Source organism: Pectinophora gossypiella, chromosome 24, assembly GCF_024362695.1.
Source record: "Pectinophora gossypiella chromosome 24, ilPecGoss1.1, whole genome shotgun sequence".
Classification (NCBI taxonomy): Eukaryota; Metazoa; Arthropoda; class Insecta; order Lepidoptera; family Gelechiidae; genus Pectinophora; species Pectinophora gossypiella.
Window position 1 is genome coordinate 8,439,785 of NC_065427.1, and position 18,553 is coordinate 8,458,337.

At 41.2% G+C, this 18,553-nt stretch overlaps 1 protein-coding gene across 5 annotated transcripts in view; it reads right to left on the reverse strand.

The window, feature by feature from the left end:
• The window catches only part of LOC126377827 (uncharacterized), an 848,135-nt gene that overhangs the window by 705,934 nt on the left and 123,648 nt on the right, over window positions 1–18,553 (reverse strand). For 2 of the 5 annotated variants that reach the window (XM_050025755.1, XM_050025757.1), the window contains one exon: window positions 9,493–9,553. The exons of the other annotated variants lie outside the window; for them this stretch is intronic. The gene's annotated coding sequence lies outside the window, so the exon portion shown is untranslated. The remainder of the gene's footprint in view (window positions 1–9,492; window positions 9,554–18,553) is intronic. 5 annotated transcript variants of the gene reach the window in all.

Consider the following 18,553-nt stretch of genomic DNA (forward strand, 5'->3'; position numbering starts at 1 on the left):
CAACAATAGAGTACTTATGTTAGTAGTATAATTAGCATAAGCAGCTGTGGTACCCCAGTTGGTAGAACGCTTGCCTCTCGCTTTGAGGTCGCAGGTTCGAATCCAGCACAGACCTAAACCAATGATTGTCGAATTTGTTTTCGAATTCATGTTTGGATCATAAATGATTATCACGTGCTCAGCGGTGAAGGAAAACATCGTGAGGAAACCCACATTCTCGAGAAATGCATTTTCAGAGGTATGTGACCTAACCTGTATTGGGCTGGTTTTCCCTTCGCGGGTTAGAAGGTCAGAGGGGAAGTCGCTTCTGTAAAAAAATCGGTCCTGTCAAATCTTCAGGTTAGGTAAGCGGACCCTGTAAGGACAGGATAATGTGTTATACGTAATTTGACATTTTTAGTTAGTGGAATTCCCTTCCTGGGTTGTATCTCCTCGTGTTTCTTGCAGTACAAATGGGATGTCTTAGTGCTCTGAAGCAAATTTTTCCAGGCAACTACTACCAGGAATCAGCCATAACCAGTTGTTACTAGCTGCTCACCCGTTCTCGCAGGGTCCGTGCTCAGCGGTGAAGGAAAACATCGTGAGGAAACCCACATACTCGAGAAATGCATTTTCGGAGGTAACCTAACCTGTATTACCTTGGTTTTCCCTTCGGGTTGGAAGGTCAGACAGGCAGTAGCATCTATAAAAAAACTGGACCTGTCAAATCTGCTGTGAATCTCTTTAATAACAGGACACTGACTGAGGCTGTTTTTAGACAAAATGTTTATCTACTTGTTTTTAAAACTGTTCCATTTTACTCTTATACTATCTAAAGTCTAGGTAATAAAGCTCTCTTTTTCATAAAATTCTTCAGGTCAAATCTTCAGGTTCGGTAAGAGGACCCCGTGATAACGGGGTAACTTCAAGGAGATGATTATGAAAAGTTCCACTTCTCTGCTGGAATGGAGGTGAGAAGAAAACGTATCGTCAATTTGGAGGACTATTTAACTACTTGGCCTGACAAGTGGGGAGCTGGGAACCGCCAAAAGGTGAATTGGCTCATGTAGTAACCGGGATCGACAGCATAACGTCGTCCAAAACACAGATCATCTTACTTTTGGACAATCGGATGATCGGCCTGCAATGTTCTAATAAAACTCTCTCTCTCTTTATTTAAGAGCTGCGCTCTTGTCGGTGGAGTAATCGCCTTTATTACTCCATAGATAGGGCGTGTAGAACGGTGGTTGCCCCAATCGCCCTCCGTTCCGCAGCACACGAAATTGGTCAATTTCTCAATCGGTGATGTTCTAGCTAGAGCCCTACCATAATCCATTTCCTCGGCCTCCAACCAGTACTGATACCGCTGCTGCCCGTCTTCAGGGGATTCCTAATAAAACCAGGGATCACAAATTGTTTTATGTGATAGGTCCCCACAGGTATTCGAACCCGAAACCTGGGTCGTAACCCCAACGCTCAACCACTGGACCACGGAGTTTTCACTCAGTGTACAAAGTACTATTAACTGGTTTTGTCATTTCACCCACATAACCGGATTTTTCGATTCAATAAACAAGCGGTCATAATTAACACTATTGCACGCAGTGATGGGCCGCTCCTGGGAATCTTCCCATTTTTAGAACGTTCCCGGCAGTTTTTTTTGACGTGACTTATTGTAGATTTGCCGCAGATGACATTAACTACTAGGCCGGACAAATGGGGAGCGCTGAGGCTCTCACCCGATACAACGTTTAAGACAACAGGCCTGAGGGTGCCCAGTTGAGCGTCGTCTTAGAGGAAAAATATTTGAAAGAATTAATCGACCCTAGTGGGTCGATAGCGATAAGCGCTGATTGAGGGAAAACGTCGACCACCGAATCGGTATCGGGGTCCTGAAGTGTTTGGTGTCGCGAGCTGATTGGCTGCCTCTATGGCTAGAGTAATCAGGTCGTCGGGATCGTATATTACGTCCTTCGGTTCCCAGCAGTAAAAAGGCACAAAACTTATGTAAAAAGAGCCTTATTACCTAACCTTTAGGCAGATAAGCTTTGTCCTGGGCAGCAGCGGTATCAGTACTGGTTGGAGGCCGAGGAAATGGATTCCGGTAGGGCTCTAGCTAGAACATCACCGATTGAGAAATTGGTCGGTGTACTGCGGAACGGAAGGCGATTGGGGCAACCACCGTTCTACACGCCCTATCTATGGAGTAATGAAGGCGATTACTCCACCGACAAGAGCGCAGCTCTTAAATAAAGAGAGAGAGAGAGAGAGAGGTATTGTATATGTCCCTATAAGGCACTAAACACCCTGGAATCAGCAGAAAGCTTCCGGGACAAGGAAACACATCTGTTCACAAAACGAGATTTATTACAAGAGACAAATATCAAACTACTCACATTTCATCTTAATTAAAAATAATATTAAACGCCTAGCAAAAGTAATCGAGCAATTACGCTCATACATTACAAGAGGTAGATAAGACCAGAGCGCAAGAAACAACGATTTGAAATACATAGGTAAAGCAACCAGGGTTCTTACTTTTAAAAAGTTTTCACGTCGGAAATATTCCCACTTTGGAAACATTCCAGCGAACGCCACAGCGTTGATCGCTTGCGGTTGTCACCGTCCGCTATCGAATTAACCCCATTAATTTAACTTGCCATTGTAAAGTTATTTTCGCAGTAAATGGATGGTTTAATACCCCCGTGCCTCCGTGAAGTTGTGGTTAGAGCGTTAGCCTCACGATCTGGACCTCCGGGTACGATTCCCGATGGGGACATTGTCGAAATCACTTTGTGAGACAGTCCTTTGTTTGGAGGGAATTTACAGGCTGATTGACCGAAAAAGCGGACCCAGTGAAAAACGGGATAATGTTATGGAGTCCAGAAATTATGGAACAAAAATACTAAATATTTCTGTGATTAAAACAGCTATACCTAATTAAAATATGATGATCAAACGTTTCATTTCAATACCCTCAACGCTTGAGGGGTTCAAATATCCAAAACACGATGATGTGTTATGGACAGAAAAAAAAGATCAATCAATGCCAATATTATGTGGTAATCAATAAAATCATGTACGCTCCGATTGATCATGTCGGGGTAATTATTTGGAAATCATTGAACATTGAACAGCCTCCGTGGTCTAGTGGTTAGAGCGTTAGGCTCAAGATCTGGAGGTCCGGGTTCGATTCCCGATGGGGACATTGTCGAAATCACTTTGTGAGACTGTCCTTTGTTTGGTAAGGACTTTTCAGGCTTGAATCACCTGATTGTCCGAAAAAGTAAGATGATTCCGTGCTTCGGAAGGCACGTTAAGCCGTTGGTCCCGGCTATTAGCCGTAAAAACACCTCCACCAACCCGCAGTGGAGCAGCGTGGTGGAGTATGCTCCATACCCCCTCCGGTTGATTGAGGGGAGGCCTGTGCCCAGCAGTGGGACGTATATAGGCAGTTTATGTTATGTCATTGAACATTGAAAACGAAATACTTTTATACAACAGTATTATTTAACAGCTTGCGTGGTGTAGTCAAGACATATGACAAAAATCATTTTGTCACCCTGGTTTGGTTAGGACATACAGGGCTGGTCACCCGATAGTCCAAAAGTAAGATGATCTGTTATTCGGAAGGAATGATAAGCCGTTGGTAAGAATAATTCGTGATAGAGTGAAAAACACTGTGATACGAGAGATATGTGGTGTAAAAGACCATACAGTGACTAAGATTGAGAAGGGAATGTTAAGTTAGTTTGGACTCGTAGAGCGGATGAAGGATAATAGGATTACGAAAGCAGTATACAAAGCGAAGGTTGGTGGTAGCGCTGGTAGAAGAAGACCGAGAAGGACGTACATTGACCAAATTGGAGATGTCCTTTGAAAAGGTTTAATACGATTTACTCTGAACCGGCGTGCGCGTATGAAACGATTGATTAACGTGGAGGAAGCAAGAGAAGTGTGTCAGGATCGAAGCAAATGGAATTCTACAGTCTCTGCATACCCCGGTGGAAAATAGGCGTAAGTTTATGTACGTATATAATAATTCTTGTTGTTGAAAATTTTAATTACATTTCATAATACACGTATATACGTGTACATATGTACATTAATTAGTGAATCATGTGACGTCATTATAATTGTGCGGCGTGTAATGTGGTTATATTCCCTACAGTGTTGTTATGTTGGTGTCACATTTGTATTAAAAACATACACATATGTATAGGTACGTACATTATATAACATTCGGGAGGAGCTCGGTGGCGCAGCGGTAAACGCACTCGGTCTGCGATTGTTGAAGTTAAGCAACTTTCGCAAAGGCCGGTCATTAGATGGGTGACCACAAAAAAAAGTTTTCATCTCGAGCTCCTCCGTGCTTCGGAAGACACGGTAAGCCGTTGGTCCCGGCTGCATTGGCAGTTGTTAATAATCATCAATCCGCATTGGGCCCGCGTGATGGTTTAAGGCGCGATCTCCCTAGCCATCCATAGGGAAGGCCCGTGCCCCAGCAGTGCATATCTGTCTACCCTCTTTCTATGTCTGCCCGTAGATAATTATGGATCTACCTAATCCACTCCAATCTCATCAGTCATCCCGTGATCATGGCACTTGCAACAGTGTCGAAATATCGGGAGTCTCATATCCCTACTTTAAACGCGGTAAGAACCCGTTATTATGTGTTTTAATTACGATAATAACCGCGTAAACTTAAAACAATGAATATAGATGTATGTTTTATGTTTCGTAGATTTTCCTCAGATGCTATTCACTACTTGGCCGACCAAATGACACCCTTAAGTGTCCTGTTGCATACGGTAAAACGTGTTACTTTGCAAGTTATTCGTTTCTACACGAAAGTTTCTAATTAGTGTAATTTACAGGGGAGTAGAATGTTGGCTGTGCTAAATAGGTGGTGCAAGGCATGACCTTATAGATAATATTTACATAAACAGCCTATATACGTCCCACTGCTGAGCACAGGCCTCCCCTCAATCAACCGGAGGGGATATGGAGCATACTCCACCACGCTGCTCCACTGCGGGTTGGTGGAGGTGGTTTTACGGCTAATAGCCGGGACCAACGGGTTAACGTGCCCTCCGAAGCACGGAATCATCTTACTTTTTCGGACAATCAGGTGATTCAAGTTTGAAAAGTCCTTACCAAACAAAGTACAGTCTCACAAAGTGATTTCGACCATGTCCCTATCGGGAAACGAACCCGGACCTCCAGATCGTGAGCCTGACGCTCTAACCAATACACCACGGAGGCTGTTAGATAATATTTATCTTCATAAAAATCACGCCCGTAATCGGAATGGGGTGAGCAGAGCCAGAGTCAAATAAATAATGTAATTAGAAGACAATCTGCCGTCTGAAGTCGCTTTTGAGGTGAAATCCTACGATGACCCGTATAAAGATAGACGATGGCATTAACTACTTGACCGGACAAATAGGGAGCCCTGAGGGCTTTCACAAACCTGCAATTTCAAAATGAGTGTCAAGCGCTCTCCAAATGAGGTGTGGATGTATTTATTAAATTAAAAAAATAACCTGCTCAGCTTAGACCATCCCCAAACACCTGGAGCGCCGTAGTAATGATAACATACAAACAGCGTGCGGTACTCTTAAATTAGTTACAATCAAAACTTAGGTATTGTGGGAACCTATTTAGGTTTTGTTCCATTCCCAGCTAATGCGCAGCATCAACTGCATTTTGTTGGAATTACACTTTAATTTATTGCTACATGGGGGTTCAAAGCCACATCATGAAATATAATCGCTAATTGTACTGAACGACGGAAAATTCCACTTATTAGCTCAGAAACATGTTCTGAATCATTCCCTTCGGTAGTTACGATGTCACTAATTCAAATTCAAAATTCAAATTCAAATTCAAAATTCAAATTCAAAAATATCTTTATTCAGTAGGTAACATAGTTACACTTTGAATCGTCAATTTTACATAACCAACGTCTTATCCGCCTAAAACTACTGCAGCTTCTCACAACCTGTATAGTTGTAATACTACCTGTAATACAACCTGTAATTGTTAACGACACACGGACATTTTTATTTCGATTTTTTACTTTTTGATAATTATATACAATCTCCTTAGTTCATAAGAATTACTGCTTTATTCTTCTATATGGTTTGACTGTCTTTTGTTTGTTGTCTTCCATTTTCGCTGTCACCAATGTTGACCATTGAGTTTTTAAGTTATTTATTTTAGCTTTTCTTTTATGTATTTCCTTTTTTCTTGTATATATTTTTAGTAAAAGTGATATTCTTTTAGTTTTTCTTTTTATTTCCGCGCACCCGCTGCCGAACATTTACACTAACACTGTATATAGCGATAATTTAAAAACCACGTACTTTACGAAATTGCTACTTAGAGAAATGTCGATTTTTAGGGTACTTCAGGACTACTGTTTGTCCAACTATTACTCTGTAATGGCATTGTTATTCAAAAATTCCCCTACTTAGGGGATTTTATGGCAATATTTCAAAAGGGATCCCAACAATTCTGAGGGATTTAATTAACGATTATAACTGGAAAAGTTTTCCTTCAGTTGTTTTTACCGTTACGCAGGGGGAGAATTTGATATCTGAGGGTTGGAAATACTTTGGAGGTATTTTGTTATCCAAATTGTCACTTTATTACCTTCGTGTACCTATAGGAGTAAGTTTGGTAAAACTTCCGCCTTATTACAAAATGAAGGCTATAAATATTGACGTTGAGTACAAAACACACCAACTTACTTTATTTTAAGTTATAGCTGTCATTTTCTAATCCGCCGAAAAGGGAAATGACAGTTAATGGACAGGCAATAGTGCTAATTCTTATGGCAAAAAACACGATTCATTTGCGCGATAAACTGCAGTATAGAGGTATACACAGGGTGTTAGTGACATCATAACGAATATTAAGGGGGATGTTTCGGACCATGATTCTGAGTTAATATCAAGTGGAATTTTCCGTCGGTAGGTACAAAGTGATATCAGGGATAATATGTCCCCACCGGGATTCGAACACTCAATCACTGGTCCACGGCCGTTACAACTAAGCTACTATGCTAGCAATCACTTAGACTATGGAAGTGGTAACTACCCCTCCCCCTGTTTGCTATAATTTATCCGACGTAATGAAATGTTTCCGACCTCTGTTTTTATTAAGAAATCCCCTTCAAATTTATAGGTTGCGTGTTTGCAAGTTTTTTCAACAAGGTCCCGTAGATCTGCTGATCTAGATAGACAAGTTCAAAGGTTACAATAATAGAACTTACATTGACTTAGATATTTGCGTCTGCATCTCCTCCCCGCGTTGTTGGATACAGCACCACAATGTGATCTTCTTCTTCTTCTATCGTATGGGTTGTGAGGTGGATTACCAACCCCATCAACCCTAGTCACAGGGTTACTATTAAGCGCCAAAGGCCCCTGACATGGCTCATGTAACGACTACTTACTTACATCAGTAAGTACTAACCGGGACCAACGGCGGATCATCTAACTTTCGGACAATCAGGTGATCAGACTGTAATGTCCTCACCAAAGTAGGGATCACAAAGAGGATTTTCGTGATATGTCCCCACCGGAATTTGAACCCGGGAACTCCGGATCGTGAGTCCAACGCTCAACTGGACCACGGAGGCCTCCACAATGTGATGTGTTCGCTGATAGAGTGGCTGGTGGAGTGTACGGAGAGTGTTTGGCTTTTTGCGAGAAGATTTACTGATGATTTACTGTTAATATTTTCTTTTGTTAGTCTACCTTTAAGTTTGATTTTTGTAATGTTCCGTGTTTTCATGTTATTTATACTCTTACTTTTCTTTTTTTTTAATTCAACATTAATTATATACATATTGTGTTTTTTTTTTGTGGGAGTGAGTCAGTCAGTCACTCACTCTTTTTTTTTCTTTTTTTGTGATATTGATAATTTAATTAATGTCAGAATCAGAATTAGAATCACTTGTTCAACGTTATTATCATGGGGAAAATTGTTGAAGGTATTTTTTTTAATCTACGTCATTTCGTAAGGTGTTATGGCTGAAAAGAAGAAATAACAAAAAACTGCAACAGCAACACATCTTTTAAATAAACTTTTTTTTAATACCAAAAGAAATTTCCCGGATTTATTTTTTTAATTTTTGTAATACTTACCTATCCAGTAAAAATAGATATCTACGCGAAGGCGTCAGTACAAGTGGCAAGTTTTTTAATCGAAGTAATGTATATTCTAAACAGGGTAGCCAGGGGTTGCCAATTTACGAGTGACAAGCAGGCTTGTTGAGCACGATCACGCAAATGTTAAGTTGGCCGGTAATATTGGTAATAAATTGACGTGAAATTTGTTTACGTATATAAGTTTACAGTTTTCACAAACACCGGGTGAGAGCCTTCAGCGCTCCCCATTTGTCCGGCCAAGTAGTTAATGCCATCTGCGGCAAATCTACAATAAGTCACGTCAAAAAAAAAGAAAAAAAGTTTTCACAAACACAGTTGAGTCGAACATTATAGAAGGCGATACGGCTCACCACCTATCACGTTGGCCTAACAGAAAGCTCGGTAAGGTGCGGGCACTTAGTTCATCGCGCGATGGGTGTTACTCTGCCTACCCCAATTGGGATATAGTCGTGAGCTCCTTCTATTGTGTGGGTTGTGAGGTGGATTACCCACCTCATCAACCTGGTGTCGGATCATGTAACTTTCGGACAATCGAGTGATCAGCACGCTATGTTTTAACCAAACTAGGGTTCACAAAGTGACTTTTTGTATTCGAACCCGGGTCTACTGGGCACCCTCAGGCCTGTTGTCTTAAACGTTGTACCGAGAGCCTTCAGCACTCCCCATTTGTCCGGCCAAGTAGTTAATGCCATAAGTTAGTGTTGTATAAGTTATGTACGCCGTAATTGTCATATATATTAGACACAATACCGTAACCTTATAAATGTAAAATGTTTAAATACATATATGTGATGTGGTTGTACTTTATAAATAAATAAATAAATAAATGCCATCAGCGGCAAATCTACAATAAGTCACGTCAAAAAAAAAGACCCCGGGTCCTCCAGATACTGAGCCGAACGCTGTAACCATTAGACCATAGAGGCTATCTGTCGGTACTAGGTACTTATACTAACTGGTCGTGTAGCACCCAAATGACACACTGGACACTTCATACAGAAAACCTCGTTTTACAGACACTACACATTGAAGTTATCGTACACGCGTATCTGTGTGTGTGACGTGACGCCCTTACGATTGAAGACTACAGTAAGACCGAGGGGGTGAGGTAAACCTAGCTCAGACGCTGGTGGGGAGCGGAGAGTTGCCGTTCTATACGTAGTATTATTCCTTATTCTATGGCCAATGAGCGCCAAAATACGTCATCATCGCTATCAGAGTTATCAAAAGGACTTAGGACAGGCTCATCAAAATAAATTCAACTTCATTAGACTCATAAATTGAAGCAGATTGAGTGTCCGACCCTCATTAACCAAACTGAAAACGACTTTACCTTAAACTCATTAAAACTCTTAATCCGTGTTCTCCGGTGTGGCCCTTTCATGTATGCATACCTGAAAAGAAAAAAAAATAATTAGTTTTTTTAAACGGCCCTTATAGATGGCGATACGGAGAGCCGTGGTAGCCCAGTTGGTAGAAGGTTCGAATCCACCACAGTCGCTTCTGTAAAAAACCGGACCTGTCAAATCTTCAGGTTAGGTAAACGGACCCTGTGGAAAACGGGATAATGCTAGGGGCTGACGATATAGATGGCGATACGGCTCACCACGTATCTTTTTTTTTACAACCGGTACAACGTTTAAGACAACAGGCCCAGTTGGGCGCGAATCTCGGCTCAGGGCGTCGTCTGAGAGGAAAAAATATTTGAAAGAATTAATCGACCCTGGGTCGATACTGATAAGCGCTGATTGAGGGAAGTCCACGCCGGCGGGGTCGGTATCGGGGTCCTACAGGACAGGACAGGACAGGTGTTTGGTGTCGCGAGCTGATTGGCTGCCTCTATGGATAAACACCACGTATCACATTGGTCTAACAGAAAGCTCGGTTAAGTGTGGGTATTTCATTTTATATGATGTACCTTTGGGCGGAAGGCAAGAGGGAAACCACTGCCCTATTTATCCCTAAAAAAGTAGCATGGGAAATGCTGCACCGACAAGAGCGTGGCTCTTAAATTGATGATGATGATGACCTTTGAATATCTCAATTGGGATATAGTCGTACGTAAGCTTATGTTAAACTAGCGACCCGCCCCGGCTTCGCTCGGGTCCAATGCTAAAGAAAAAATAAAATTATTTACGACATCACATTAAAAACCTCAAAAATGACAGTATTTCTTCACTATAAAATGAATGTTATTATAGATATAAACCTTCCTCTTGAATCTCTCTATTTATTAAAAAGAAACCGCATCAGAATCCGTTGTGTAGTTTTAAATATTTAAGCGTACATAGGGATATAGGGACAGAAAAAGCGACTTTCTTTTATACTATGTAGTGATTAAAAGACAGACAATCGGTAGCTGTATCTCCATGTAGCAATTCCTTTCAACCTTTGCGCGATCATCACTCAGAATCCACACACTTCCAAAATTATCCCATCTCGAGTTGCCAACGTCTCAAGCACCCAAGTTCACTTCAAAACTCAAAATAAACTCGAGTTACTTCCAAACTTGAAGCCTCCTCGTGTTCAAACTTCTCATCAAGTTATCTCCTCAAATTTTGGAGTATTATTTTTAGTTTCAGATGTTTTGGGGGCTTATCTGCAGAAGGCTCGTCAAGGTCTGTTGGAATATGCAGAGGGTATAAACACTCAAATATATAATATAAAGAAGCCCAATTGATATATTTGACCAGCGTGATAAAACAGAAACGTACTGCCTGTCTACCAGTCAATTTAGTTGGGAATCGAAACACATACGTCCCACTGCTGGGCACAGGCCTCCCCTCGATCAACCGGAGGGGGAATGGAGCATACTCCACCACGCTGCTCCACTGCGGATTAGTGGAGGTGTTTTAACGGCTAGTAGCCGGGACCAACGGCTTAACGTGCCCTCCGAAGCACGGAATCATCTTACTTATTCGGACAATCAGGTGATTCAAGCCTGAAAAGTCCTCACCAAACAAAGAACAGTCTCACAAAGTGATTTCGACAATGTCCCCATCGGGAATCGAAGCCGGACCTCCAGATCGTGAGCCTAATGCTCTAACCACTAGACCACTAGAATCTTAACAAATATCAAATATTTTTATGCAAAATGATAGTTTTGGGAAATGAAAATTTGCGTATAGTTTTTCGACGAAAAGGCAAACTGCGTGCTTTTATATGGGAAACCACATAATTAAGGAGGTTCATAGGAGGGAACTCTTGAACCCTTTTGAGCGTGCAAGTCGTGTTTTGGCATAAATAAAGCGCGGAAGATCATTATGTTTTTGGCATACGAAAAATGTCCTGTATTTTTTTTTAATTCCCAGAAAACTGTACCAGTAAAATTCCATTAGAACACAATGTAATAAAATAAGTAATAAATAAAAAAGTGTTTTTTGGAGGTCTGGGGGTTAAAATTGGAGATGTCCTTAGAAAAGGTTTAATACGATCTACTCTGAACCGGCGTGCATGTATGAAACGATTGATTAACGTGGAGGAAGCACGAGAAGTGTGTCAGGATCGAAGCAAATGGAATTCTATAGTCTCTGCTTACCCCGGTGGGAAATAGGCGCGAGTTTATGTATGTATGTATGGGGGTTAAAAAGGCCACATCAAATTTGACATTTGTTTGCATTGCGCACTTACTTTTATATGCGCAAATGTCAAATTGCGATATTGCTTTTTTTAGACGAATTGCTTCGATGTCGCCTTTTAACCCGCCTGATCTGTAATTCCATAACTCAATGATGGCCACCACAGTCTAGTGATTAGGTTGAATATTAAGTTAGTCTCCTGATCTGGAGGTCTCGGTTTCGAATCCCGGTGGGGACATCACAAAAATCATTTTGTAATCCCAATTTTGGTTAGGACATTGCAGGTTGATCACCTGATTTTTTTCCACCTGGTTGATTCACCATTCGGACTACTATTTACTTACTTAAGTATGTAGTTACATGAGCCTAAGGGCCTTTGGCGGCTCCCTAGTAACCCTGACAGATTGATGAGGTAGATCATTGACCTTACAATCACTACGACAGAAGATTTCGATGACGTGAATTTAAATATAAAAAATACTTAATCTTAAGAACTTTCAAGTTCAAAAGTATATCTGTTTTTTGCCGCGAAAACTTACCAACTGAACCCATTAAAACCTTTTTAATCGACTCTCAGATTAAAATAAAGGTTCGTAACTTTTATAATCTGTGTAAAAGATCTTTTTCAGACAAACATTTAGTAAATAAACAGTTTGAATAAGGATAAAAGCAGTTTTTCGATGTTTGCATTTTAAGAGTACGTATCTTTGACTTTATTTACAGATTAAGGTGTTTTATGAACCAAGTTTCTCTATATATTTGAAAAAATAAAACGGATTTTATAAAAGGGGTAGTTTCCAACTAGTCAAATCACTTACTTCTTACTAAACATCATAACACGATTTTTTTAAATCTTTTTACGTGACTTATTGTAGATTTGCCGCAGATGGCATTAACTACTTAACCGGACGTCACAATACGAAATTACTATGGAATTTGTTTGATAAAGGACAATGTGACGTCACAGAAAAAAGTGAAAAAGTCGGACTGATTATTACGTTTCTCTTAATTTGAAATACATAAATGAGCGAAATACAAAAAAGAAAATGTTTTTAATAAGTTTTAGATCTGTCTTCATTTAGTAATCACACCTGTCCCCTTCCTTTTCGGCGAATAATAAAATGACAGGTATAACTAAAAATTAGATTACGTACTTATATTACTTTTAGATTACTTTCTAAAAGTAGTATTAGTACTCAATATTTTAGATAGATGACGCCGGCGTCGGCTTAATAAAGGTACATAGATCGAAAGAATTTCGCATGGACCGGAGGAGGACCCGGTAGTGTAATGGTTAACACGCTAGACAGCTTGACAAGAACTGCGGGTTCAAGTCCCGTCCAAGTAAGATTTATTTTCGATTAAAATTTTCTCTTTGTGAGTGTATGTAGCTGTAAATACTTTTCTGAATTTCATCTAAGTTTTCCACAGACGAGCATACTCAAATTACTTTTTCTTAAGTAAATGTATTCTTACAAGAAACAAGATCGTCTCAGCTAGATTAAGTTAGGAATTAAGTGCCAGCCGTCCTGTATATTTGACCCCTAGGGGCTAAATCCAAATAAAGCAAGGAGCTAACACTGTTCGGGCATAGACTAAGGAATAATACTACGTATAGAACAGCAACTCTCCGCTCCCCACCAGCGTCTGAGCTAGGTTTACCTCACCCCCTCGAACATAGTTTAGACTTGAATCGTAAAGGCAGCGCGTGGAACGTTTTTATTTTTTATCAGCATAATGTTCGAATTTTGAAATTAGTTGCCGACGTTCTTTCGTCGAATTCGAATATTTGATCTCCCAGTAATTGGCCGCGCTGGCTATAAATACTTATTATTCATGATGATTATTCACCAAAACATGCCAATAATTTGAAATAAAATTGATCCTAAGCTAAGTGCTTAATGTAAAAATTCTGTGACTCTTTTTATATGTATTTATATTGTAAACTTTCATTTGCACAATTACATCTTCCATCCATTATTATTCTGATGATGGATGAAGGATAATAGAATTGCAAAAGCGGTATATAAAGCGAAAGTTGATGGTAGGGCTGGCAGAGGAAGACCGAGAAGGACTTACATTGACCAAATTGGAGATGTCCTTAGAAAAGGCTTAATACGATCCACTCTGAACCGGCGTGCGTGTATGAAGCGATTGATGAATGTGGAGGAAGCAAGAGAAGTGTGTCAGGATCGAAGCAAATGGAATTCCATGGTCTCTGCTTACCCCGGCGGGAAATAGGCGTGAGTTTATGTATGTATGCATGTATGTAAAATAAATCGATCTATATTGTTTTTGAGGTTCGTAGCCTGGAAAGTTCTTCATTTCGTTTACTATTCACGATATACGGAAACTCTCGGAAACTTCTACGACTCAAGTTCACTATATACCATAGTTTACGAGCAAAGTTTTTAGATGTAAATATTTGGGAGTCATAAGCCTACCATGAACGTGTCACGTAGGCACATGGTGAAAGAAAACATCGTGAGGAATCCCACAACTAACCGAAGCTGTAATTGATTTTCCCTTCGAGTTTGTAGGTCAGACGGGCAGTCGCTTCAGTGAAAAACTGAACCTGGCAAATCTTCTGGTTTAGTAAGCGGACCCTGCGAGAACGGGTGAGCAGCTAGTAACAACTGGTTATGGGTGATTCCTGGTAGTAGTTGCCTGGAAAAATTTGCTTCAGAGCACTAAGATAGCCCATTTGTACTGGAAAAAACAAAAGGAGACAAAACCCAGGAAGGAAATTCCACTAACTAAAAATGACAAAATTATAACACATTATCCTGTCCTCACAGGGTCAGCTTACCTAACCTGAAGATTTGACAGGACCGATTTTTTTACAGAAGCGACTGCCCGTCTGACTTTATAACCCGTGAAGGGAAAACCAGCCCAATACAGGTTAGGTCACATACCTCCGAAAATGCATTTCTCGAGAATGTGGGTTTCCTCACGATGTTTTCCTTTACCGCTGACCACGTGGTAATCATTTATGATCCAAACATGAATTCGTAAACTAATTCGACAATCATTTGTTTAGGTATGTGCTGGACTCGAACCTTGCAATTTGATTGTACTTGTCTTTAGTATAAGATGTACTAGTATAATAATATGTGGGATTAATGTCGGGACAAACCCTTTTAGGGTTTTCCGATGTTAACTTTTTAAAATGTAGCATTAAATTGTATCTATGATAAATAAATGAATAATAACCTGTGACCTCATAGTAACAGGCAAGTATTCTACCAACTGATCCATCACGGGTCTAAAATTAAAACGCAAAATGCCTCCGCAAATTGTAAAATTAGGAGTTATGAGTATAATTTTTGTTGAGAAAGAAAAAAACGGCTAATGTTTTCCGTACAGTAGCATTGCCCTCGGATCCCTTCCTTAATGCAGTATTTATATTCGCCATTAGGGTGTGGTTCCAGTGTAAGCGAGAGAGCAGAATCTGTCTCTCTCTTTCTTTGCATAATTTTTGCACATCATCATCAATTTAAGAGTCACGAACGAGAGAACGCTCTTGTCGGTGCAGCATTTCCATGCTACTTTTTTAGGGAAAAATAGGGCAGTGGCTTCTCTCTTGCCTTTCGCCCCGCAGTACTCTGTCTGACGCAAGTGGGATAGCGCCCAGAGTAGTCTATCACAAAGCCATACTAGGACTCCTGTCTTCCGCCTCTGAATAGTACTGACAGATACTGCTTCCCTCTGTCAGGTTCCATCGGTCTGGGTCCCTATTCGAACTCAGCCACCATCTCACTCCGGCCTACTGAAGTAAGAGGCGCCCACCCCCGCGCCAAGGACGCGCCGAACAGGAGTTGCCCCAGTGGAGGGCAGAGAAGATGACTCTGTCCCCCCTGGGGCCGGGTTAATGGTCTTGTATGGAACCATGACCAAAGGCTGACGGCTAACGGCCAAAGGTTGAAGGTTTACACATAATGAATGCAAAATACATTCATATACTAAATAGCCTATACGTATACTGTTGGGAACAGGCCTCTCGACAGTGACAATGATATGATATGCACGAGCATCGCCCTTCAAATATTGCAACGGTACGATGAGCAAGCGCAGTTTGAACCCAGTTTATCTAAGTAACATAACATGAAACGCGAGAAGGGCAGTTCTAGATCTAACAGCGATCAGTTGACACTATTTCTTTTACCTTTGATAGGATTGCTCTTGGCCCTAGACTTGCCCAAAGGTATTTACAAGGCCCAAGATGGAACGAGCTCACCCAGAAGGTGCCTGTTCACTCTGGCCTTGAAAGCACCCGGGTTATATGCATTCGGAAATACAGAAGAAGACGGCAATTCCACTCCTTAGCAGCGCTAATACTACTAATACTAATTTAATTATTTTATTGTAATTTTAGGCGAAGATGGGAGCCATTGGTACGGCAATGCAGAACGGAAGGAGCAAGTCACAGTGACTGTAACCTGAAACCTGACAGAGGGCAGCAGTAACTGTCAGTACTATTCAGAGGCGGGAGTCCTAGTACGGCTTTGAAATAGACTACTCTGGGCGCCATCCCACTCGCGTCATACAGAGTACTGCAGGGCGGAAGGCAAGAGGGAAACCACTGCCCTATTTTTTCCTAAAAAAGTAGCATGGAAATGCTGCACCGACAAGAACGTGGCTCTTAAATTGATGATGATGATGATTGTAATTTTAATTTTAAATATTAATTTTTTAAAATTTAATTAGTTCACATAATTAGCATTTTTTTTTGCATCCTCCGATGACACAAGCCTCTCCACAGTAACAGCAGTTGGTCCCGGCTATTAGGCGTAAAAGCACCTCCACCAACCCTCAGTAGAGCAGTGGTAGAGCATCGTCCATACCCGATCCAGTTGAAAAAAAAAAACAGACTCCGTTATTCCTCCAACACAGTCGCCGCACCCTAAAAATAAGCTTAATAATAAAACAAGCGCCACACCCCATTCTACTTGAGTCTCATTAACTAAATGGCCCGTGGTCCAATGAATTTTTTTTTTTTTTCATAAATTTGAAGTTGCAATGACGCGTAACGTGCTATTGTTTAGGTTGCCAGTAATAAAAAAAATGTTTATTCGATTTTTGTGCAGTCGAGTGGAGCAAATATTCAAGTTGATTAGTAGATAGGTGAATACTGTAGTACACCAACGCTTGCCTCTCACTTTGAGGTCGCAGGTTCCAATCCAGCACAGGCCTAAACCAATGATTGTCGTATTAGTTTACGAGACCATGTTTGGATCATAAATGATTATCACGTGCTCAGCGGTGAAGGAAAACATAGTGAGGAAACCAACATTCCCGAGAAATGCATTTTCGGAGGTATGTGACCCTTTATTGGGCTGGTTTTCCCTACGCAAATTGGAAGGTCAGACAGGCAATCGCTTCTCTATAAAACCAGATAATGCTAGGGAAATGATGAGTAGATAGGTAGGGCAATGAATTTAGTACTAAGTACCCTCATTTCACCTTTTTAAGACCAACGCATTGTCCTACCTTGGACACTTCATACAAAACACCTCGTTTTACACAGACACTACACATTGACGTTATCATGTACGCGCATATGTGTGTGTGACATTTGACGCCCATACGATTGGAGACTCAAAGACCGAGGGGGTGAGGTAAAGCTAGGTCAGCCGCTGGTGGGGAGGAGAGAGTTGCCGTCCTATACATACATACATAAACAGCCCACATATGTCCCACTGCTGGGCACAGGCGTCCCCTCAATCAACTGGAGGGGGTATGGAGCATACTCCACCACGCTGCTCCACTGCGGGTTGGTGGAGGTATATGGGCTAGTAGCCCGGGAGCAACGGCTTACCGTACCTTCCGAAGCACGGAATCATCTCACTTTTTCGGACAATCAGGTGATTCAAGCCTGCAATGTCCTTACCAAACAAAGAACAGTCTCACAAAGTGATTTCGTCAATGTGCCCATCGGGAATCGAACCCGGACCTGATCGTGAGCCCAATGCTTGAACCACTAGACCACGGAGGCTGTTGCAGCCGTCCTATACGCAGTATTATACCTTATTCTATGGTCATGTGGTGATAAGTTGTATTCAAAGTCTTCAAACTATTTTTTATTTTTCAAATCCCCTTCAGTCCTTAAACAACGAAATAAAAAAAGAAAAATGGTAATATTTCACCACGTAGCGAGACAATAGACGCTGCGTGTTGGGCCATTAAAAGCGCGATCATAAATTCGAGGTAATGACCAGCGGGTAATGGGGCGAGCCGAAGTGTCGTATTCGAGTCCAGGTCGTGCAAATTTTCGTTTGAAACACAGTCATTTTGAGTTGACTTTAGACGTTGACTTTGAAGTATATGTCCGGGTTTTCACTGAGGCGGAGATAAACGGAGAAGAGCGGAGATTTGCGGATTTGACCAATCACAGCGTTCGAGAGAGCGAAAAACGAAGACGCTCTGTCACTCTCTCCCTCACGGTGATTGGTCGATTCCTGCACATCTCCACACAGCTGCGCGTCAATAGAAACGCAGCCTAAAGGGTTACCTACTAATCCGAATACTTCCAAACACCTGTACCAATAGCTTGGTACAGTAAAGTATAACTCAGACACACAACATCACGGGTTCGAAACCCTAGTCGGGTTCGGAACCACTGAATTAATTTTTATGAGTTTAATTTCAAGTGTGCTTCATAAATATTGGCTCGTGTCTAGTTAACGATAATGCGTGCAGGAAACTTCCGAATTTGGAAGCAAGAGAAGTATGTCAGGATCGAAGCTTCTTATCGTGTGGGTTGTGAGGTGGAATACCAACCCCATCAACCCTGGTGTCAGGGTTACTATTGAGCCG